The 23,710-nt window shown below is 39.5% G+C and overlaps 1 long non-coding RNA gene across 1 annotated transcript in view; it reads right to left on the bottom strand.

The window, feature by feature from the left end:
* The window catches only part of LOC133247252 (uncharacterized), a 47,211-nt gene that overhangs the window by 4,783 nt on the left and 18,718 nt on the right, over window positions 1-23,710 (bottom strand). The window contains exons 2-3 of the long non-coding RNA XR_009736342.1: window positions 1,001-1,057; window positions 143-294 (exon numbers count right to left, since the gene is read on the bottom strand). This is a non-coding gene — a long non-coding RNA (uncharacterized LOC133247252). The remainder of the gene's footprint in view (window positions 1-142; window positions 295-1,000; window positions 1,058-23,710) is intronic.

The raw sequence follows: 23,710 nt of genomic DNA, 5'->3' as shown, positions 1-23,710 counted from the left end.
CATTTTATCATTGTATCCCATTTTATCACCATACCATAATACAGCCATCCCACCATAATGAGCTTTTAGTTTGTCTTCAATTTTTTTCCCTTTAAAATGTTCCAGGGAATTTAATAGGAACTGCATTGAATCTATAGATTACCTTAAGTAGTACTGTCATTTTTACAATATTGATTCTTCCAATCCAAGAACATGGTGTATCCTTTCATCTGTTTGTGTCATCTTCAATTTCTTTTATCAGCATCTTATAGTTTTCAAAGTACAGGTTTTTGGCCTCCTTAGGTAGGTTTATTCCTAGGTGAAAGTGAAAGTGAAAGTGAAAGTGAAGTCGATCAGTCGTGTCCGACTCTTAGCGACCCCATGGACTACAGCCCACCAGGCCCTCCGGCCATGGGATTTTCCAGGCAAGAGTACTGGAGTGGGGTGCCATTGCCTTCTCCGTATTCCTAGGCAGTTTATTCTTTTCTTTTTTGGCTGCACTAGGCCTTTGTTGCTATGCGCAGGCTTTCTCTAGTTTGGTGAGCAGGGGCTGCTCACTAGTTACGGGGCACAGGTTTCTCATCGCAGTGGCTTCTCCTGTTGCAGCGCATGGGTCTAGAGTGTGTGAGCTTCAGTAGTTGTAGCACTGGGGTTTGTTGCCATGTGGCGTGTGGAATCTTCCCAGACCAGAATCAAACCCATGCCCCTGCAGTGGCAGGTGGATTCTTAACCACTGGACTACCAAGGAAGTCAGGTATTTTACTCTTTTTTATGCAATGGTAAATGGAATTTCTTTCTGATCTTTCATTGTTAGTGTAAAGACATGCAAATACCATATGATATTATTTTTCTGTGGAATCTAAAAAAATGATACTAATGAACTTATTTACAAAACAGAAAGAGATTCACTGACATAGAAAACAAACTTATGGTTACCAAAGGGGAAAGGGTGGGGGAAGGATAAATTACGAGCTTGGGGTTAACAGATATTCTATGTATAAAATAATCAATAAGGACTTACTGTATAGCACGGGGAACTCTACTCAATATTCTGCAATAAGCTATATGGGAAAAGAATCTGAAAAAGAATAAATTTATGTGTAACTGAATCACTTCATTGTACACCTGAAACTAACACAACATTGTAAATCAACTACACTCTAAGATAAAAATTAAATTAAAAAAAATGTTCTGGGGGAGAATATACATATCCTTGTGCACCTGTGAGATTTTCATAGAAAATAAAAGAAGTATAAAATAAATTATCAACCATGACAACTAGATTGGCTACTCTGAAACACACAAGGATGCATTAGGATACTTAACCACTTTGAAATCTATTACAGGTATCCCTGACCACTCAGAATGGAAACTAATGAAATTATCAAGAGACTGTGTGTGCGTTAGTGTGTGTAGATGCTTCAACATCACACTCTCCGAGCACTAGAAAAGCCACATATAAATTATAATAAGCCCTCAATATTCTGAGTTTCTCTGTATCCCTGGTTCAGCAACCCTGGCGTCAACTAATCTTCAGTCATGTAATATTATATTATTAACACTATTGAAAAAAATCCACAGATAAGTGGACCCGCGCAGTTCAAACCCATTGCTGTTCGTGGGTCAACTGTACTTTACTGTTTATATTATTGAGTTAACATTTAAACCAATACAGGTGTATTTTTACCTACAATTTTGAGGTGGATTAGCAATTATTGCCACTCAACAAATTTGGGGTATTCAACAGTTAGAATATAGTCCAACTTATTTAAATTCTTCTGTTCATTGCAAGTACAGCTCCACAAATTACCTACTCAATCAGTTAGGTATTTAGCACTCTCCGATGATTGCTTCTATCTCATGAGATGATCAAGTCTTGGGGATAATTATTTAAAGAATGGGTTTTATATTCAATAGAAGTCTTATACTAATGCATAACAATGTATCTTTTATAACTTTGCCAAATTAGTGATCTTAATCATTTATACTTTATAAATCAAAAAGATTCATTCCACTGTAGCCAGGAGTATAATTTTTCAGTTTCTTTTATGAAGGATATATAAGTTTCATACTTTGGTGGCTGGTTATATTTCATTTCACTGAACTAAAACTAAAGCCATCTCATACATGAACAACCAAAATGCATTATCTCTATTTACAAATCATTGAGTTAGTAGAGATTTCACCTCTTATAGAGCAAAAACTTCAGGTAAAGTGCTTTAAATCTTTGCCAATTTCAAAAGAAACCAACTGCACAGGGCTCTCTTCTTTGGTGGGTCTTCTGCAAGCAGAGGCTGACTGTTACTCATAAAACCTTAAAAGTGAGTCCAGTTGTGAAAAATTGCTCCATATTTTTTTTTAAAGTTGCTTAAATTCCACTATCTGAGATTTTATTAGAAGTCTTTAAAACCTTTCAGTCTTCTAGGAAAAAAAATCTCTTAAAATACAAATTCCTGGGAGAGTTAATCCCTTAAGTCAAGAGAGCAGTTATCATCTTCATTAAATAACTTAGAAATGAGATGAAAGGAGCTGGCCAAAGAGCCAAAGAAAATTTTTGGCCTATTCTACAATTTTACCAATAATCTACTCTCAAAACATTTCAGGTAAAATAAGCCCATAGTAACTTAAGATAGGTTTGGATGTGAATTTATTTTCTAAGATATTTCAGAATTTTGATCTGATAACTCTAGATGATACCTTATTATAGATAGCTCTTCTCTTAGACACAATTTCTTTTCAATTCATAAACTTTCTATACCTTGTTCCTTCTAGAAATTATCTATACTTGCTAACTCTAGAGAATGGATCTTCTGTTACTCTCCCATCCCCCTAGAGTTAACCATTATCTTTATTTTTTATCATAGTCATGTCCTTTCTTCCTTTAGTTTCACCACCCATATATGTATCCTTTAACAATACAATTTACTTTGCTATTTTTGAATTTTATAGAAGTTGAATCATACTACATATATTCTCTTTTGCTCCACGTTGTTGCTTATAGCTCTATTTGTTCATTTTCATTTCTGCCTAATTTTCCATTTTAAAATATCCTTTTATTTCTCCATTGTACAGCTAATAGACATTTATGACGTTTCAATTTGGGGACTACTGGGGACAAAGCTGCTATGAAAATTGTTAAACATGAACTGTGATGAACGTAAGCACACAGTATATTTCTCAGACTGGAATTCTTATGTCATAGGACATGAGTATCCTTACCTGATGATGCACACTATTAATTTCCAAAGCAGTTGTGCCCATTTACACTGCCACTAGAAATCTATGAGAGCTCCAGCTACTTCTTATCCTGGCCAACCCCTGATATTGTCAGATGTACTAATTTTTGCAACTCTGCTGGGTGTGTAAAGGTATCCCACTAATCTACACAGCCCTGGTTAGAAAGAAGGTTGCTAACCTTTTTCATAAATTTCACCAGCCATCTGGATATCCTTTATTGTGAAATGATGAAATGTCCGTTACATGTTTTGGTCTTTTTCTATAGGCTTGTCTTTTTTTTTTTTTTAAAGGAGTTCTTTATTCTGGGTACTAATAAATACTTGACTGGTCCTACAGGTTGCAAAAATCTTCCATTCTGTGTGGTGTCTTTTCTGTCTTTTTAAGTTTTCTTTTGACAAAGTTTAATGTAGTCCATTTTTCCATTATGTTTAGTGACTTTTGCTGCTTGTTTAATGTCATTTGGGGGCTTCCCTGGTAGCTCAGCTGGTAAAGAATCCACCTGCAAAGCAGGAGGCCTGGGTTCGATCCCTGGTTGGGAAGATGCCCTGGAAAAGGGAACGGCTACCCACTCCAGTATTCTGGCCTGGAGAATTCAGGACTCATGCTGAAGCTGAAGTTCTAATACTTTGGCCACCTGATGCGAAGAACTGACTCACTGGAAAAGACCCTGATGCTGGGAAAATTGAAGGCAAGAGGAGAAAGGGACGACCGAGGATGAGATAGTTGGATGGCATCACTGACTCAATGGACCTGAGTTTGAGCAAGCTCCAGGAGCTCCATCGGTGATGGACAGGGAAGCCTGGCATCCTGCAGTCCATGGGGTCACTAACAGCTGGACATGACTGAACGACTTTCACTTCATTTAAAGCTTAAGGTATTCTCCTATATTTCTCCTGATACCTTTATAGTTTTGACTTTCATATTTCAGTCATAAATCTACTTGGTATTGATTTTTGTCTAGGTGTGAGGTAGAAGTCAATTTTTTTCCCATAGAGATACTCAATTGTTCCAACACTGACGTTCTAGAACAAGAAGTAAGTTGTTTTTCTTCTGAGTTGTTTTTCTTTTAATCCAAGTGTAGGAAACCTCTAGACCTTGACATCTGTTTCCATCTTACAGAGTAGGTAACAAGAAGGGGTTCAACTTATTACAATAGTTGTTAAAACTCAAAAGAGTTTTCTTTATATTGTTACTTGTAATCATTTAAGAGAGGCTAAATATGGAAATAAGATTTCCTACCTAAAACTGAGATCTAACATGCCTATTTTATAGTATAGAAAATAGGCTCAACTATATTTAGAATGAAAAAATGGATAAAATATTTATGGGCTTATAACATTTAACCTAATTCAACTCAACAAACACTTGAGAAGTAAATAAAATATTTTATAACATTTGTTTTGGGACTTTCCTGGTAGTCCAGTGGACTAAAACTCTGTGCTCCCAATGCAGGGGGCCCGGGTTTGATCCTGGTCAGGGAGCTAGATCCCAAATGCTGCAACTAAAAGATCCCACATGCCACAATGAAGAGTAGAAGATCCTGCATGCCACAAGTGGGACTCGCTGCAGCCAAATAAATACATAAAATGAATATTTTTTGAAAAATTGCATTGAGCTTAAAAAAACACATTTGTTTTATACCTAAAGATTATGCATGTTTAATTCTTGCTTACTCCAGTCAGAATGGCTGCGATCCAAAAGTCTACAAATAATAAATGTTGGAGAGGGTGTGGAGAAAAGGGAACCCTCTTACACTGTTGGTGGGAATGCAAACTAGTACAGCCACTATGGAGAACAGTGTGGAGATTCCTTAAAAAACTGGAAATAGAACTGCCTTATGATCCAGCAATCCCACTGCTGGGCATACACACTGAGGAAACCAGAAGGGAAAGAGACACGTGTACCCCAATGTTCATCTCAGCACTGTTTATAATAGCCAGGACATGGAAGCAACCTAGATGTCCATCAGCAGATGAATGGATAAGAAAGCTGTGGTACATATACACAATGGAGTATTACTCAGCCATTAAAAAGAATTCATTTGAATCAGTTCTAATGAGGTGGATGAAACTGGAGCCTATTATACAGAGTGAAGTAAGCCAGAAGGAAAAACACCAATACAGTATACTAACGCATATATATGGAATTTAGAAAGATGATAACAATAACCCTGTGTATGAGACAGCAAAAGAGACACTGATGTATGGAACAGTCTTATGGACTCTGTGGGAGAGGGAGAGGGTGCGAAGATTTGGGAGAATGGCATTGAAACATGTAAAATATCATGTATGAAACAAGATGCCAGTCCAGGTTCGATGCACGATACTGGATGCTTGGGGCTAGTGCACTGGGACAACCCAGAGGGATGGTATGGGGAGGGAGGAGGGAGGAGGGTTCAGGATGGGGAGCATATGTATACCTGTGATGGATTCATTTTGATATTTGGCAAAACTAATACAATTATGTAAAGTTTAAAAATAAAATAAAATTAAAAAAAAAAAGAAAGACAAGGGAGTACAAACAGAAAAAAAAATTCTTGCTTACTTATTTTCACAATCTTTGCAAATAATTGAGTTTTGAGGGTTTTTTCTGTCAAGATTCTGGCATAATTGAGGCTAAATCTCTATCTCATAAGCTTTATCCTATCAGTATGGCATCTTTATATTAAAATCTTCTCTACAACGTACTGCCCAATAGCCAACTATTTGAAGAGCTCACTACTAAACCAAAATACGATGTTTTTTTTCATTCACTAAACAAAATTCAACTTGGAGGGTCCTTCCAGAAGAAGCCTGATCCTTCTTCACCCTCTTGACCCTTCTAGTCTTGCCTTCTTCAGATGAAACAACACTAAGATTCCTTCATTCTTCCTTTATGTCTTAATGTCATATTCCCTGAGCACCCTAGCTCTTCTGAAGGAAGGAGGTGATCATAAAACTGACTAGCAGCCTAAAACTCTCACCTTCTTTACTTCACATATAATACCTTCCTTAATACGTTTCCTTTTTTCAAGCCATTTTCCACTGCTGTTTGTAATGCCATGTATAACTAGCCATAATAATAAAATTAAATGCTTATTTCTTAACACTATCAAATAGCATTTTGTTCCTATTTAATAAGTGACTGGGACATCCCTGGAGGTCCAGTGGTTAAGACTCCGTGCTTCCACTGCAGAGGACACAGATTCAATCCCTGGACAGAGAAGTAAGATCCCATATGCCACATGGTGGGGCTAAAATAAATAAATAAATAGATAAAAATTTTTAAAGTGACTGAGTCTACTATTTCTACATTTCTCTCATTCTTAAAAAATAACCTCAATTATGTTGCTTATACACTTATGTGTGTGTGTGCACTAAGTCGCTTCAGTCATGTCTGACTCTTTGAGACCCCATGGACTATAGTCCTCCAGGTTCCTCTGTCCATGGGATTCTCCAGACAAGAATACTAGAGTGAACTGCCATTTCCTCCTCCAGGGTATCTGCCCAACCCAGGGATTGAACCTGCATCTCTTACGTCTCCTGCATTGGCAGGTGGGTTCTTTATCACCAGAGCCATCTGGGAAGCCACTTATGTACTTAGATGATCACAAATGGTTTAAAACACATACACACTTCTTGAGAGGAAACAGAACTCTTTCTAAGAGACTTTTATATTTCACTTTTTATGTAAAAGTAAAGATTTTTTGGTCACTTTATTTTCTTCACTATTCTTTTCTTTTTTTAAAAAATAGAACAAGGACAATTTTGTTTTTCTGCTTATTCATAGTTCTTAGCATGTGAATACCCCTCTTAGAAAGTTTTTTTCTAGTACAGTCAACTATAATTTTGAAGTCTTTCCTTTATTCAATCATACAGGTTTTTTTCTTTTTGGAGAATTATGACTGATGATCAAAAAAACTCAATCATGCTTAGCAAAATTCCATCATCTAATTTTCCAAGGGCTACTAGTGAGCCCTGCCTCACCATCCAGAATACACAAGAACTCTGTTTTAAAGCAGCTCCACATGATTCCCCTGTTTCTCCCTTGTGTTCTCCATGGCTGGGAATTACCTCTTTGAAAAACACAATGCCATGCTGAATGTGCATTTTTCATTAAAATGTGGCCTGTTACCAAGCTGGTATCTGAGCTCCACATTCAAGTAACTAAACCTTTGGCCAAATCCACACCCACACGTCTTGGACATTCTTTTGGTCTAAAGCTGCCCCCAGAGCATCTGTCCTGTGCAAAATGATTGATGGGGAAAAAAATGTGTGTGCAGGTCAGGAGTCAGTTTAGTGACTGCACATCCCCTTTTGATGCTTTACCAGTCCACAAAATGTGTGAGGAAACTATCAGCCATGTGGGGTCTATGGCTTATTTTAAAATCTTAAAACTTTAAAATTTCACATCTTAAACAGATGGCAAAGCAGCAAGAAAAAAACACGTAGAGAACATTTTCTCTCTTTGTTTTAGTTCTTTGACATTTGATAACCTCTTAGGGTTTCTCATACTAGACTCTTAAAGAAAGCCTTTTCCTTAGGATATTCTATTACAATCAAGAATCTAAAAAAAATTAGGAGTTTTCCCCACAAGTGGAAAGAACAAGGAAAATACTATTTTAAATTTTAAGGAAGAAAAAAGTTTATATACATTTTCCTTTACCTAGAACTCTTTCTTTCCCTCATTTCTCTATATCACCTCTAGGGAAAAAAAAAAAAAGCATAAAGGTAACCAAATCTCAGAAGTGGAACCCAACATATATTTAAGAAAAATGTATTTTTAAAATATGGATGCTGATATGGATATATCTTTTTTTAAAAAATTAATTCCATGCTCAAAGAGGACACTAAAGACTGATGAATAGACATTATTCTAAAAATTCCCCAAGTTGGATTGGCATATATACATTACTATGTATAAAACAGATAACTAATGAGAACTGACTGCACAGCATAAGGAACTCTACTCAATGTTCCGTGGTGAACTAAATGGAAAAGAAATCCAAGGAAGAGGGAATATATGTATACATGTGGCTGATTCATTTGGCTGTACAGCAGAAACTATACATTGTAAAGTAACTATTCTCCAATTTAAAAAAAACCTCCCAAGGTATACTAGATAAACCCTCAGCCTCTATATACATTTCCCTATTCTATACAGAGATGACTAAAGAAGCCTTACCAAGTTACACCTGAGGAGATGGGTTTAGGGAATATATAGAGAGAATTACTCTTTTATAAGAAAAAGGTATAACATTTCTCTCTATCCCTCTGCTATATCCAGAGCTCTTTGCCACTCAGGCCATAAGGAGCCAGCACCTTCAGACATCCTGTGGTAGAACCTAATGAGTTCTTTTGACCAAAACAATGAAGATTCTCTGTTCTGGCCATCAGATGTTGTAGCCATCTCCCTGAAAGTCCTGCTAGTGACCCTGACTAGTAAGCTGTCCTTCACAGCATTCTGTGCTTAGAATAGCTACTATGATTGCCTCTCATTTTCCCTTCCAGGCTATAAGAACAGAATCAAGTTTCCTCCTCACTGTGTCACCTCCCACACTCAGGAAGGCAAGAACAGACCCTCAGGACTGGTCAATAAATGTCGCAGAAGTTAACAGAAGAGGTTACAGAAACACTGACAGAACTTCAGAAGAAAGTAGTTTCGACTATACTGTGTCCCCACAGCATTGGCCAGAGACATAGTGAAAATAACACCACAAAAAAGAACGAAAAGAAAAGAGGAAACAGTTCTCAAGATAAGGCTTTAGTTCCCAAGCCAGTAGAATTTGAGTGCAATTTTGGCTTACTGTGATTGTTATTTCTTTAAAAAAGAAACAAGGGTACACACAAAATGACACTGGTTATCTTACAGAGTTTTTACTATCTTTTCATTGTTCTAATTTAAACTGACACCTTTCAAAGGTTAGTGAGTCTAGATCTCACTGATGCTTTCTCACAAACCTACACATTTATTTTTCTTCAGGTAACCAAGTAGAAAAGACGAGGCTTTGCTGAACAGTATTATCCCAGAGCACCCCCTTATGGCTAACTGCACTAAGGAAAGGACTTCCACGGGAAAAGTCAAGTGCTTCAAATCTTCAGTATAAAGAGGTAGATACTGCTTTTCCACTCATGACTTTTTCCCCTTTTTCAATGGGAAATTAGAAATCGCGTTGACACTCAAAAGAATAGTCTCAGTTTACTTTATAAGTAGATTCATATATAGTTTCAAAATTAATTTTTTTCATGCTAGAAGAACACAGAAGCCTATACTTTATAGATTCATTCAATCGTGGCAAACCTAAATGAACCATTTTCCTACTCCTGATGAGCTTAATCCCTAGATGGAGTCTTATACCACCAGCTAGACTTGAAGTATTCTGTGATATATCAACTTTCATTAAACCATTCATACCCACTAATCTCTGAACTCCTCGTGGATGCCAACTTCAGAGCCCATTTATGTTATTAATACCCTCTGACCTGTCATTTACTGAAGAGGATCACTGATCCTTATTGTTAAGATCATGAATGACTACAGCTATAAACATGGTTCTCTGGAAGGTTCTTGCTGCAGCTGGAAAGACAAGAGATGAATTAATAAATTCTGAACCAAGCAGGCAAATGTTTGTAATAATTTAGCACGACAGGAAATTCACATGTAACTTCTGTCTCCTGTTATTTTTTAACCCATTATTTAGACTTTTCAAATGTTCTGTATGTTAGGAATAAATCTCTATGGTTTTTATGTTAAACATTAGAAAAAGGCATTCGGATTTAAACATATGATAAGAGTTTGGTTTAATAGTATTTTTGAATGCTAATCAAGAGAATAGTAGATATTAAGTTTTTGTATTCCAGGTGGCTCAGTGGTAAAAAAAAAATCCACCTGCAATGCAGGAGATGCAGGTTCGATCCCTGGGTCAGGAAGATTCCATGAGGAGGAACTGGCAACCCACTCCGGTATTCTTGCCTGAAAAATCCCATGGACAGAGGAGCCTGAGAGGCTCCAATCCACGGGGTCGCAGAGTCAGACATGACTGAGCAACTGAGCGCACATGCACACCTACAATCATGTCATACTGGAGACACAACATATATCCCATTATACAGGGTTCCCAAAAGGTCAGACCTAACTAAAGAAGCCTGAGACCTGCAGAGTTAGATGAGATCTAGGTGTTAAACACGGGACCAAAGCCAGGAGTCTGTGACTTGAGAAACAGGCTCACAGGTTCAAGACTAAATACCAGGTTAGAAGCGGCAAAGGCAGGGGATTATTAATAGACAAAAGGCCCAAACCAAATGTCCAAACCAGCTGTTCCCACCATGAGTGGCTCAGCTGCTGCCAGGGTTTGGGTCCTTGTGAACAGAGTTGAGGCAGCGTAACCTCCCCAGAGCAAGCAGAAGTGAGCATATCCTGAGAAGTCAATCCAGTAAACACTCTTAAGGAGTTTCAAAAAGCAAAGCAGATAACCAAGGTCAAGCAGGTCCAGTGGGCAGGAAACATGATCTAAAGCATGACCCTAAAGTGGCCAGAGTGGATCCTGGGCACTGACTGTGAACAGAGTGTGCCTTGTTCTGGTGGTTGAGTAAGGATGGATAAAAGGTACAGACTGAGGGTGAGAGAGACAGAGACTGGGAAATTGAGAAACTATTTAGCCCTGAGCTGGAACTTTTAAAATGTTTGTTTCCTTCTCTTCCTCCTACCAACATGTCCCACCACTCAAAATAGAACATAACATGTGGAATACTTACTTCCTCTGTTTGTCTACAAAGCCCATTATGACTTTAAATCCCTCTCCCTGTTTATTATTTCAAAGAGAAAGCTTTTTTTTTCCTTCTAAAATCAATCCAGTGGGTTGGTCATAACCTAATCTTTGGTCCTTTAGAGAAATGTTTCTTCCAAGGGACTCAAGGTCTCTTGAAGTTCCTTTTAACCAGTGATGAAACTTGGTTCATTCAAATGTACCTCCTTTACCTGCCCCAGCCTCGGCCTTGAAGATGTCTGTATATCCAAGTGAACTTCAAGCACTACATAGCTCAATAGCTGCTCTAATTTCAGTGGTCTGTCCCTCCAGGAACAGTGATGGCTCCTTATTCCAGGATGTCCCAGAAACCACCATAGAAGTCTACTAGAGGTCACCTTACTGCCACATGCAAAGGATGGAGAAATTTCAGAGCTTCATTTCCCCCAAAAAGGTTATGAAACAGTGTTGGTACTGAAGTTGCTAAAAATATATAATAACAAATTGGAAATAAATTATCTCTCCCATGGTGGTTCAGATAGAGTAAAAAACCTGCCTGCAATGCAGGAGACCTGGGTTCGTTCCCTGGGTCCGGAAGACTTCCTGGAGAAGAGAATGGCTACCCTCTCCAGTATGCTTGCCAGGAAAATTCCATGGACAGAGGAGCCCGGCAGGCTATAGTACAGGGGGTCACAAAGAGTCAAACAGGGCTGAGCGACTAAACACTACACTAAAAAATGCCAGAGTACACAGTGCTCCCAGAATTTCAAAAATGAAGTTAAAAATGCTCATGGAAATTATGGGAAAGTGAGAGGAAATCAGCTTACTGCTTCTCAAAAGCCACATTCACTACTTATTCCTTCATGTTAGATCAGAACATGTAAGACTCTAGAAGGACACCAGTGCAGACAGGGTTCCTAACTTGGAGGTGGTACATTCATGGGTATCAGGAAGTCTGTAAATTTCTATAACTGCATTTTTCTGAGGATGGAAAGATTCTCAAAGAGGTTTAAGAGATGAGAGAGAGAGATTCAAGACCACTGAAAAATTATGCTTTTCCCACTCTTTCCTGACACCAAAAAAATTCAAGGAGACATCTGGACTCAGAAACCCCCTCCAGCTCTAACTACTTTAGCCAGAGATAGATCACGGAATTGATGTTTGAGATCCTCTTCTTTAGAAAAAGCCTGAATGTCAGAACTGAAAGGCTAGCAAAGCCTCAGCATTCACCACCAAACTAAAAGGTACCGAATAAATGATAATTGTCGGTGGTTAAGGCAGAATGCAGGTCAAAAACAAAAAGAAGATAAATGAGAATGGCTCACCAGGACCTGTAACCCCAGACCCTGGGGACAAATGGTGATCACTGACATAGAAAAAGGGGTGGAAATCCCCAGTGTGATGCAGATTTGTTTGAAGCTGAGTGCCCAGCTCCTAGAGATGGGAGTCCTCACAGGCCAGCTCATCCCTCCCCCACAGACCTTGTGAGCTCACAATACCTAGCCTTCTGATGGCAGTTGCCTTAGGGATTTAAACTGATCAAAATGGAAAGCTTTGGATGAGTGGAACCGGAGTCAGCTATTAGTGTGAAGTCAGAATTCAGAAGGCTCTGAAGTGTGGACAGGTGAGGCTGATGGGAAAGAGAATTCAGGGAACTCTGATTTATTTCTGTTCCTTTAGGGATTGAAGTTTTGGGCCTTGATGTTTACTTAAACCGTATTTGTGGCATTTGGAGTTTAGGATGTATTAGAAAATAAAGGCCTTCGGTTTTTCTTGACCTTTTCTATCTATCAACTAAATTTGACTTATTAACAATATCTAGCAAAAGGTGGCCAGCATACACAAAAGAACTATACAAAAAATGTCTTCATGACCCAGATAACCATGATGGTGTGGTCACTTGCCGAGCGCCAGACACCCTGGAATGTGAAGTCAAGTGGGCCTTAGGAAGCATCACTACGAACAAAGATAGAGGAGGTGATGGAAGGCCAGTTGAGCTATTTCAAATCCTGAAAGATGATGCTCTGAAAGTGCTGCACTCAATATACTTGCAAATTTGGAAAACCCAGTGATGGCCAGAGGACTGGAAAAGGTCAGTTTTCATTCCAATCCCAAAGAAGGGCAATGCCAAAGAATGTTCAAAGTACCGCACAATTGCACTCATCTCACATGCTAGCAAAGTAATGCTCAAAATTCTCCAAGCCAGGCTTCAACAGTATGTGAACTGTGAATTTCCAGATGTTCAAGCTGGATTCAGAAAAGGCAGAGGAACCAGAGTTCAAATTCCCAACAACCAGTGGATCATCAAAAAAGCAAGAGAGTTCCAGAAAAACATCTACTGTTGCTTTATTAAATACACCAAAGCCATTTAATGTCTATATTGCAACAAACTGTGGAAAATTCTTAAAGAGATGGGAATACCAGACCACCTGAACTGCCTCCTGAAAAATCTGTATGCAGGTCAAGAAGCAACAGTTAGAACTGGACATGGAACAACAGACTGGTTCCAAATCGGGAAAGGAGTACATCAAGGCTGTATATTGTCACCCTCCTTATTTAACTTAAATGCAGAGTTCAGTTCAGTTCAATTCAGTCGCTCAGTCATGTCTGACTCTTTGTGACCCTATGAACTGCAGCATCCCAGGCCTCCCTGTCCATCACCAACTCCCAGAGTTTACCCTAACTTATGTCCATTGAGTCAGTGATGCCATCCAACCATCTCATCCTCTGTCATCCCCTTCTCCTCCTGCCCTCAATCTTTCCCAGCATCAGGGTCTTTCCAAATGAGTCAGTTCTTCACATCAGGTGGCAAAAGTATTGGAGTTTCAGCTTCTACATCAGTCCTTCCAATGAACACTCAGGAGTGATCTCCTTTAGGATGGACTGGTTGGATCTCCTTGCAGTCCAAGGGACTCTAAGAGTCTTCTCCAACACCACAGTTCAAAAGCATCAATTCTTTGGTGCTCAACTTTCTTTATAGTACAACTCTCATATTCATACACAACTACTGGAAAAACCATAGCCTTGACTAGATGGACCTTTGTTGACAAAGTAATGTCTCTGTCTTTTTAATATGCGGTCATAACTTTCCTTCCAAGGAGTGTCTTTTAATTTCATGGCTGCAGTCACCATCTGCAGTGATTTTGGAGCCCAAAATAAAGTCGGCCACTGTTTCCCTATCTATTTGCCATGAAGTGATGGGATTGCATGCCATTACCTTAGTTTTCTGAATGTTGAACTTTATGCCAACTTTTTCACTCTTCTCTCTCACTTTCATCAAGAGGCTCTTCAGTTCCTCTTTACTTTCTGCCATAAGGGTGGTGTCATCTGCATATCTGAGGTTATTGTTATTTCTCCCGGCAATCCTGATTCCAGCTTGTGCTTCTTCCAGCCCAGCGTTTCTCATGATGTACTCTGCATATAAGTTCAATAAGCAGGGTGACAATATACAGCCTTGATGTACTCCTTGTGAAATGCCAGGCTGGATGAAGCATAAGCTGGAATCAAGATTGCCAGGAGAAATATCAATAACCTCAGATACACAGATGGCACCACCCTTATGGCAGAAAGTGAAGAGGAACTCAAAAGCCTCTTGATGAAAGTGAAAGAAGAGAGTGAAAAAGTTGGCTTAAAACTCAACATTCAGAAAACTAAGATCATGGCATCCAGTCCCACCACTTCATGGCAAATTGTGGGGAAACGATGGAGACAGCGGCAGACTTTATTTTCTTGGCCTCCAAGACCACTGCAGATGGTGACTGGAGCCATGAAATTAAAAGACGCTTGCTCCTTGGAAGAAAAGCTATGACCAACCTAGACAGTATATTAAAAAGCAGAGACATTACTTTGCCAACAAAGGTCCATCTAGTCAAGGCTATGGTTTTTCCAGTAGTCATGTATGGATGTGAGAGTTGGACTATAAAGAAAGCTGAGCACCGAAGAATTGATGCTTTTGAACTAAGGTGTTGGAGAAGACTCTTGAGAGTCTCTTGGACTGCAAGGAGATCCAACCAGTCAATCCTAAAGGAAATCAGTCCTGAATATTCATTGGAAGGACTGATGCTGAAGCTTAAACTCCAATACTTTGGCCACCTGATGCAAAGAACTGACTCATTGGAAAAGACCCTGATGCTGGGAAAGATTGAGAGCAGGAGGAGAAGGGGACAACAGAGGATGAGATAATTGGATGGCATTACCGACTCTATGGACATGAGTTTGAGTAAGCTCTAGGAGTTGGACAGGGAAGCCTGGCGTGCAGCAGTCCACGGGTTCAAAAAGAGTTGGCCAGGACTGAGTGACTGAACTGAACTGAGCAAAAACCCTGTCTATTTGAAGACACGATTATGTATCCTTGAACCTAGCTAGCTACTCTCCCTAATCCTTTGGGGAAAAGACCATATTCTGTTGTTTTAGCACCAAGCTCCATTAGAACTGGCCAGGCAAAGGAAAGAACTGGGTTTTATACTATGTCTTAAAAGCAGGTAAACTAGGATCCCTAGAGTGGAATCATCTCCAACTAAGAGGCATAGTAGTATGGAGCAGTATTTCATCCATATACTCATAAAGATACCAACCAGTTCTTTTAAAATTAAAGGATCAAATGGGCATGACTGTCTGCAAGCCTTTTGAGGAAAATGAGTCAAATTTATACTTTCAAGCTAGTGACATCTGGTAGACTACAAAAAGCACCAGAAACAAGACCAAAAACTGCAAGACTGATTTCAGCTCCAAAACAAGTTCTGTAACTTTATCTACTCTTTACCACAGATAATCCATTTGACCTGACATTCAGCATACTACAGTGAAAAAGAGCAAAGATCTAAAGCCCAGACATTTATCCTTTGGAAACTGAGTCCTAAATGCCCATGCAGTCACATTTTAGTTGGATGATTTTGAAGTTATTTAACCTAACTTTTCTCGTCTGTAAAATGGGAATAATAAAGGTTTTGTGTGTGTGTGTGTGTGAGTATGTAAACTATCTCCCTCTCAGATAAGAGGGAAAGACAAAATACAATGTGTTACACAGAAAGCACTTTCAAAAAATGAAAGTACTACATAAAGTAGTACTCTCAATAATGTAAGGATTACTGAGGGCATACTTCTGCCATCACACACAACAGAAGTAGATTAAGACTTGTTTCTATCTATTCAAGTGGCTCTTTCAATCACTTGTAGGATAAACAAGAAGCCACCAGAAGACTAATTCTCATTCAACATCAGGGAAAGTTAACAACAGTGGTCCTAAAACAGCCTGCTTCTGGAGACTGTGAGTTCTTTGTTACTAGTAGCAGGACCTTAGGAAGGGGAATAAGATCAGAGGGAAATAAGCAAGGGACTCAAGGACATCCCCATCATCTACTGGGCTGTACTGTATGAGGTATTTTTCAAACCTAAAAACTCTTCGCTGGAGAAATTACAGAAGGAAATTCTACATGAAAGCTATGCTCTTGACATAGGCTTCCCTGGTAGCTGAGTCGGTAAACAATCTGCCTACAGTGCAGACCAGGGTTGTATCCCTGGGTCAGGAAGATCCCCTGGAAAAGGAAATGGCAACCCATTCTAGTACTCTCAACTGGAAAATCCTACAGAGGAGCCTGGTGGGCTACAGTCCATGGGGTCGTAAGAGTCGGACATGACTTAGCGACTAAACCAACCACTTGCTTGATTCCCAATCAGTATCTTTCCTACACACTTTTGCACTAAAGAAAAAAATGTCATTTCTTACTGCTTTCCAAGTATTCTAAAAACACTCAAGCATAGGGACTAAAAACCTAGCTCCATGAGACAGGGTTTAAAAAGCAAAAGCTACATTAGTGACATAACACAGGATTTTGCAATATTACTCACATTTGTCAAAAACAAATCTTTATGTGTATATCTGAATTCAATTCTCCAGTTTATCTTCTTAATAAAATAGTTGCCTTTTCATAAGAATTTTAAGAAAAACAACAACAACAAAAATTTCTTATAAGAGCATCTGAAAGCCTATTTACATTGTTTTTTTAAATAGTCTAGAAGCCACCAAACAGAACTTGTGTGTGATATACATAAAAGTAGACCCAAGGCAGAGCATCTCCTTTGTCTGAGTGTGTGTAGAGATCAGGACACTGTAACACAGTATAAATACGCATAGGAATCTCTGCTGTCAAACTTCCTAGATTCACTTTCTGGTATTGCCATCTGCTAGCTACATGACCTAAAATAAGTTATTTGATCTCTCTTATCCCAGTGATATCATCTTTTAAATTGGAATAACACTCTACTTCATGGACTTATTGAGAGAATTAAATGACAAAACACTGATAAAACTGCTTGCATAATCCACAGACATGTAAGTGAGTGCTTATAAAATAATAGCAACTATTAACACAGTGGCTCCATCTGGACGGATGAGTGAAAACAGACCTTCTGAAATATTTTAGAAATGAAAATTTTATTATAGAAATAACACGTTTAGTGTAAAATGTAGAAACGACTACAAAGAATTTTAAAAGAACAATAAAATCCCCCTGATTCTACCAATTAGAGAAAAGGTCATTTAACAGTTGGTGTATGTCTTCTGTTTTTCCTTGCAACTTTTTCCTAGTTGGTGATCATATGTACACAGTTTGACAGAATGAAGACTAGGGTTTGGAACCTGGACTGTGAAATTACGTTGCACTTCCAAATTTGATGCATGCAGCAGGGCACCTAAAGCCCCTGCCCTGGAACAACCCAGAGGGATAGGGTGAGGAGGGAGGTGGGAGGAGGGTTCAAAATGGGGGGACACATGTATACACATGGATGATTCAGGTTGATGTATGGCAAAAACCATCACAGAATTGTAATTATCCTCCAATTAAAATAAATTTAAAAAACCCAATTCACTGCCTATAAAACTGCCATTGTATAAAGCCAATACATGTTTGAAGTGAAGTGAACTGAAAGTCACTCAGCCGTGTCCAACTCTTTGCAACCCCATGGACTAAACAGTGAATGGAATTCTCCAGGCCAGACTACTGAAGTGGGTAGCCTTGACCTTCTCCAGGGGATCTTCCCAACCCAGGGATCGAACCCAGGTCTCCTGCATTGCCAGCAGATTCTTTACCAGCTGAGCCACAAGGCAAGCCCAAGAATACTGGAGTGGGTAGCCTATTCCTTCTCCAGGGGATCTTCCTAACCCAGGAATCAAACCAGGGTCTCCCACATTGCAGGCAGATTCTTTACCAACTGAGCTATCAGGAAGCCCAATAAATGTTTAGCTTTTTTAACACTAAAAAAAGAAAAAGGAAATTATGTTGCACTTCCTTCTTCAGTGTCAGAGGTAAGCTACTCCCAGAGACATCACCTTGAAAACCCTATTTTTCTTTTCCTATTCTTTTTCCCCAGGAATATGCTATCTACCTTACCTAGAAAGAATATGGGCTTCCCTTGTGGCTCAGCTGGTAAAGAATCTGCCCGCAATGCGGGAGACCTGGGTTCAATCCCTGGGTTGGGAAGATCCCCTGGAGAAGGGAAAGGCTACTCACTCCAGTATTCTGACCTGGAGAATTCCATGGACTGTATAATCCATGGGATCACAAAGAGTCGGACACGACTGAGCAACTTTGACTTCACTAGTAAGGACATAGCCCTGTGATCCTTGGCTTCTTAATGAAAAATTTCTCACTTTCAAATGTGTATCTCTTTCCTGAAGACTCTCTAGAGACCCTCTCCTTATATAATTTACAACTTCTCTTTCCCCTTTCTCTTCAACACCCAAACTCCAGACTCAGTGAAGCTCAAAGCCTGGCCCTGCAGAATTTCTCCCCGCTCCCCACCCCCATTGCTGTGGAGGATGATAGAGATAAAGCATCTTCCCACAACAATTTCCTTCAACATGCTTAAATATACAAATTACATAAAACTTCATAGATATAATTACCCCTTTATCTTTGTATTAGATGTATGACAAACATAGCTTTAATCTGGATAGTCAAGATAATTGATTGTTCCCCACTCTGTAATAAGGCACAGTGGTTGGCAGAGTCAGGGATCATCAGCTGCTACCATCTAATCCAGCATTTCAAACAAAAAAAGTTTTATTCATTTATTTATTTTTGGCTGTTGCTGCACAGAATTTTCTCTAGTTGCAGAGACCAGGGACTACTCTCCAGTTGCAGTGCACAGGCTTCTCATTTCAATGGATTTATCTTGTTGCCGAGCACAGGCTCTAGAGTACGTGGGCTTCAGTAGTTGTGGCTCCTGGGCTCTTGAGCACAGGCTCAGCAGTTGTGGCGCACCAGGCTTAGTTGCTCTGTGGCTTGTGGGTCTTCCTGGATCAGAGATCAAACCCATGCCTAATGCATTAACAGGCATATTCTTTACCACTGATCCACCAGGGAAGCCCCTAATTTAGCACTTTAAACTATAGTTCCCTCTGATTGTAGCTACTGCAATTTTCAGCAATAAAATATGTCACCATAATCACAAGGTACTATCCCTACCATCAGCAACAGCCTTCCATTCATCATAGGCCTGAATAGTATATCTATTACTTTTTACATACATTATCTCACTCAATACTCAAAACAATCTATGAGATCACATTTTGTAGGTGAAGAAAAATTCGAATCAAGGTCTGTTTTAAATCCAAATCCACTGAAATTTTATTCTAATTAATACCTTGAAAACCTTCTCTGAACCACTCATAATTCTGGAACTTGAGCTCAATGGTGTTTCATGATACTCTAAAAAAATCTTTTAGATTTATGCAGGAATATGAGAGCTGAGAGAGAAAGACATTAAAACACACACACACACACACACACACACATACACACACACACCCCCCTACCTGTGTCTGGGAAGGCAGTCCTCTTTGAAAGAGCATGGTTTCTGGAGGAAAACACATGAAGTAGGGAGACCCAAAGAAGATGCCTGTCCAACCAGCCAAATTGACTAAATCAATCTCGGAGTCAGCTATCACCTCCAGCACAACCATGGCCTCACAAAAGTAGGCTGGTAATAACATATGCAGGTAACCAAATCCCTGGAGAGAGGGCAAGACAGTTCAGTGTCATGTCATCAAGTACTTCTGCTCTTTGGCTGACAGAATAGAGGTTCTAAGGTTATATCTTTCTTCAGTTCAGTTCAGTTCAGTCGCTCAGCCGTGTCAGACTCTTTGCGACCCCATGAATCACAGCATGCCAGGCCTCCCTGTTCATCACCAACTCCCAGAGTTCACTCAAACTCACATCCCTCGAGTCGATGATGCCATCCAGCCATCTCATCCTCTGTCATCCCCTTCTCCTCCTGCCCCCAATCCCTCCCAGCATCAGAGTCTTTTCCAATGAGTCAACTCTTTGCATGAGGTGGCCAAAGTACTGGAGTTTCAGCTTTAGCATCAGTCCTTCCAAAGAAATCCCAGGGCTGATCTCCTTTAGGATGGACTGGTTGGGTCTCCTTGTGGTCCAAGGGAGTCTCAAGAGTCTTCTCCAACACCACAGTTCAAAAGCATCAATTCTTCGGCACTCAGCTTTCTTCACAGTCCAACTCTCACATCCATACATGACCACAGGAAAAACCATAGCCTTGACTAGATGGACCTTTGTTGGCAAAGTAATGTCTCTGCTTTTCAATATGCTGTCTAGGTTGGTCATAACTTTCCTTCCAAGGAGTAAGCGTCTTTTAATTTCATGGCTGCAGTCACCATCTGCAGTGATTTTGGAGCCCAGAAAAATAAAGTCTGACACTGTTTCCACTGTTTCCCCATATATTTCCCATGAAGTGATGGGACTGGATGCCATGATCTTCGTTTTCTGAATGTTGAACTTTAAGCCAACTTTTTCACTCTCCACTTTCACTTTCATCAAGAGGCTTTTTAGTTCCTTGTCACTTTCTGCCATAAGGGTGGTGTCATCTGCATATCTGAGGTTATTGATATTTCTCCCGGCAATCTTGATTCCAGTTTGTGTTTCTTCCAGTCCAGCGTTTCTCATGATGTACTCTGCATATAAATTAAATAAGCAGGGTGACAATATCCAGCCTTGACATACTCCTTTTCCTATTTGGAACCAGTCTGTTGTTCCATGTCCAGTTCTAACTGTTGCTTCCTGACCTACATACAGATTTCTCAAGAGGCAGGTCAGGTGGTCTGGTATTCCCATCTTTTTCAGAATTTTCCACAGTTTATTGTGACCCATATGACAATTATTCTATCACTTGGTGAATTATTTTTCAGTCGAAACCCCATAACCTGTAGAAACAGCGTAATCTGTGTATTTTCTTCTGAGGACTAAAAATAAAAGTTCAATTTTCCAAAATGCTCTTGAAGAAGATGCCTTTTAATCCATTTCCCTGCCTCTCTGTGACAGGTCCTTTACCTGGCCAATGGCAGTGAGAGTAGCAAGGGACCCAGGTAGAACAGGCTGCCACTGTGCTTCAATTTTCAAGCCTCTCAAAATGAACAGAAAACAAGCTCAAAAATGTAATACCTGTCATCCTGCCTACAATATCCATTGCTGGCCCTGCCCTACATTCACCCTCATTAACTGGCTTGTCTGGAGCTTCCTGCTGGCCTTTGCTATAGTTGTTAAGTTATGTCTGACTTTCTGCGACCCCATGAACTGTAGCCCACCAGGCTCCCCTGTCCATAGAATTCTTCAGGCAACAATACTGGAGTGGGTTACTATCTCCTTTTCCAGGGGATCTTCTCAACCCAGGGATCAAACCTGTATCTGCTGCACTGCAGGCGGATTCTTTACTACTGAGCAACTTGGGAAACCCTCTGGCTGATTCCTCATAAAAGGAACTTCATCGTTACTGATCTGACTAATGATGGCTCAGAGAGAGCCAGGTTGAAGAGCACATGTAGCATACATATGTACTTCATGCATGTGTACACACATGTACACAAAAGACGGCCAGCATCACACATACACAAAGGATATGCAGAAACAGCTGTACCACACAATTTAAGTAGCACTATGCTAGAGCATAAGCAAAGAGCTGCATTAAGAGTTGAAAGGAAACATAAATGAACATCCATAATCAAATGAACTTATGTAGGAAAATTTAATCTTGAGAGTTTAACTGAATGGAGGTATAAGACCAGTGCTTATTCAATGACACATATAGAAAAAGTTCAAAAAGGCTTCAAGGCATACTATTGATGTTAATATCTTGATTGTTGCTCCATGATTTACCAAGGGCTGTCAGCCATTCTTTCATTAGATCCTGACCATAGTTTAGGAAGGTAAAACCAAGACATTGTTTTTGTTTATATTCAATTCCTTCCTTCCTTTCTTCCATAAAACATAGAATGCCTAACATGTGCCAAATTGTTTCTGAGGTACTGAAAATTCAGCAGTGAACAAGACAGATAAAAGAGTTGCTGTTCTCATTATAATTTATGTTCTAGTAGGAGAGAGACAATGTACAATTTGCTTATATACATATATAATAAACAAATCATTTAGAATATAATATTAGAATGATGAAGTAATTTAAAAAGTATAAAATACTATGGAAAAATAAATACGGATATTGGGAAGTGCTAGGGGGAGGACTTCAATTTTAAACAGCAGTGTCAAGACAGGTGTTATATGAAAGAGTATATCTGGGAGGAGAATGGTCTAATCAGAGGGTCTAATCAGTCTGTGTAAAAGTCCAGGGGCAGGAGCTTGCCTGAAAATGAAGTCACTCAGTCGTGTCCGACTCTTTGCGACCCCATGGACTGTAGCCTACCAGGCTCCTCAGTCCATGGAATTTTCCAGGCAAGAATACTGGAGTGGGCTGCCATTTCCTTCTCCAGAGGATCTGTTCTAAAGTGCAACAAAAAGACCACTGTGATAAGGAAAATGATAAGAGATGAAAACACAATGGAGAAGGGGCAGAACCAGATCCTTTAGGACCTTAAAGATCTTTAGCTTTTACTCTAAGAGCGTGAAGCCATTTGGTTGTTTTGATGAGAAAAGACTATAGGGTAACAAGAGTAGAAGCAGGGAGACTATCTAGAATGCTATTACAATAACCCAAGCAAGAGATGACTGTAGCTTGGTCCATGGTTATAGCAGTGGAGCTAGTGAGAAATGGATTCTGTATACAATTTGAAAGTAGAAGAAATCTCTTGATGAAGAATGTGGGTAGCAAAGATACATGGTGCCAAGGAAGCTGCTAACATTTTTGGTCTATGCCACTGAAAGGACAGAAATGCTGCTTATTGAACTGAGGAAAAATGGGGCAGATTTGATGATGCTGTTAAAGTGCATCACTCAATAAATCAGCAAATTTGGAAAACTTGCCAGTGGCCACAGGACTGAGTTAAGTTTTCATTTCAATCCTAAAGAAGGGCAATGACAAAGAATGTTTAAGCTACCATACAATTGAGCTCATTTCACATGCTAGCAAGGTTATGCTCAAAATCCTTCAAGCTAGGCTTCAGCAGTACATGAACCAAGAACTTCCAGATGTACAAGCTGGGTTTAGAAAAAAGCCAGAGGAACCAGAGACCAAATTACCAACATTTGTTGGATCACAGAGAAAGCAAGCGAATTCCAGAAAAACATCCATTTCTGCTTCATTGACTAGGCTAGAGCCTTTGACTGTGTGGATAACAATAAACTGTGGAAAATTCTTAAAGAGATGGAGATACCAGACCACCTTACCTGTCTTCTGAGAAACCTGTATGCAGGTCAAGAAGCAACAGTTAGAAGCAGACATGGAACAACTGAGGGTTCAAAATTGGGAAAAGAGTATAACAAGGCTGTATATTGTTACCTTGGTTATTTAACTTCTATACAGAGTACATCA

The sequence above is a fragment of the Bos javanicus genome, chromosome 5, assembly GCF_032452875.1.
Source record: "Bos javanicus breed banteng chromosome 5, ARS-OSU_banteng_1.0, whole genome shotgun sequence".
NCBI lineage: Eukaryota > Metazoa > Chordata > Mammalia > Artiodactyla > Bovidae > Bos > Bos javanicus.
This window is presented reverse-complemented; position numbering and strand designations above follow the sequence as displayed.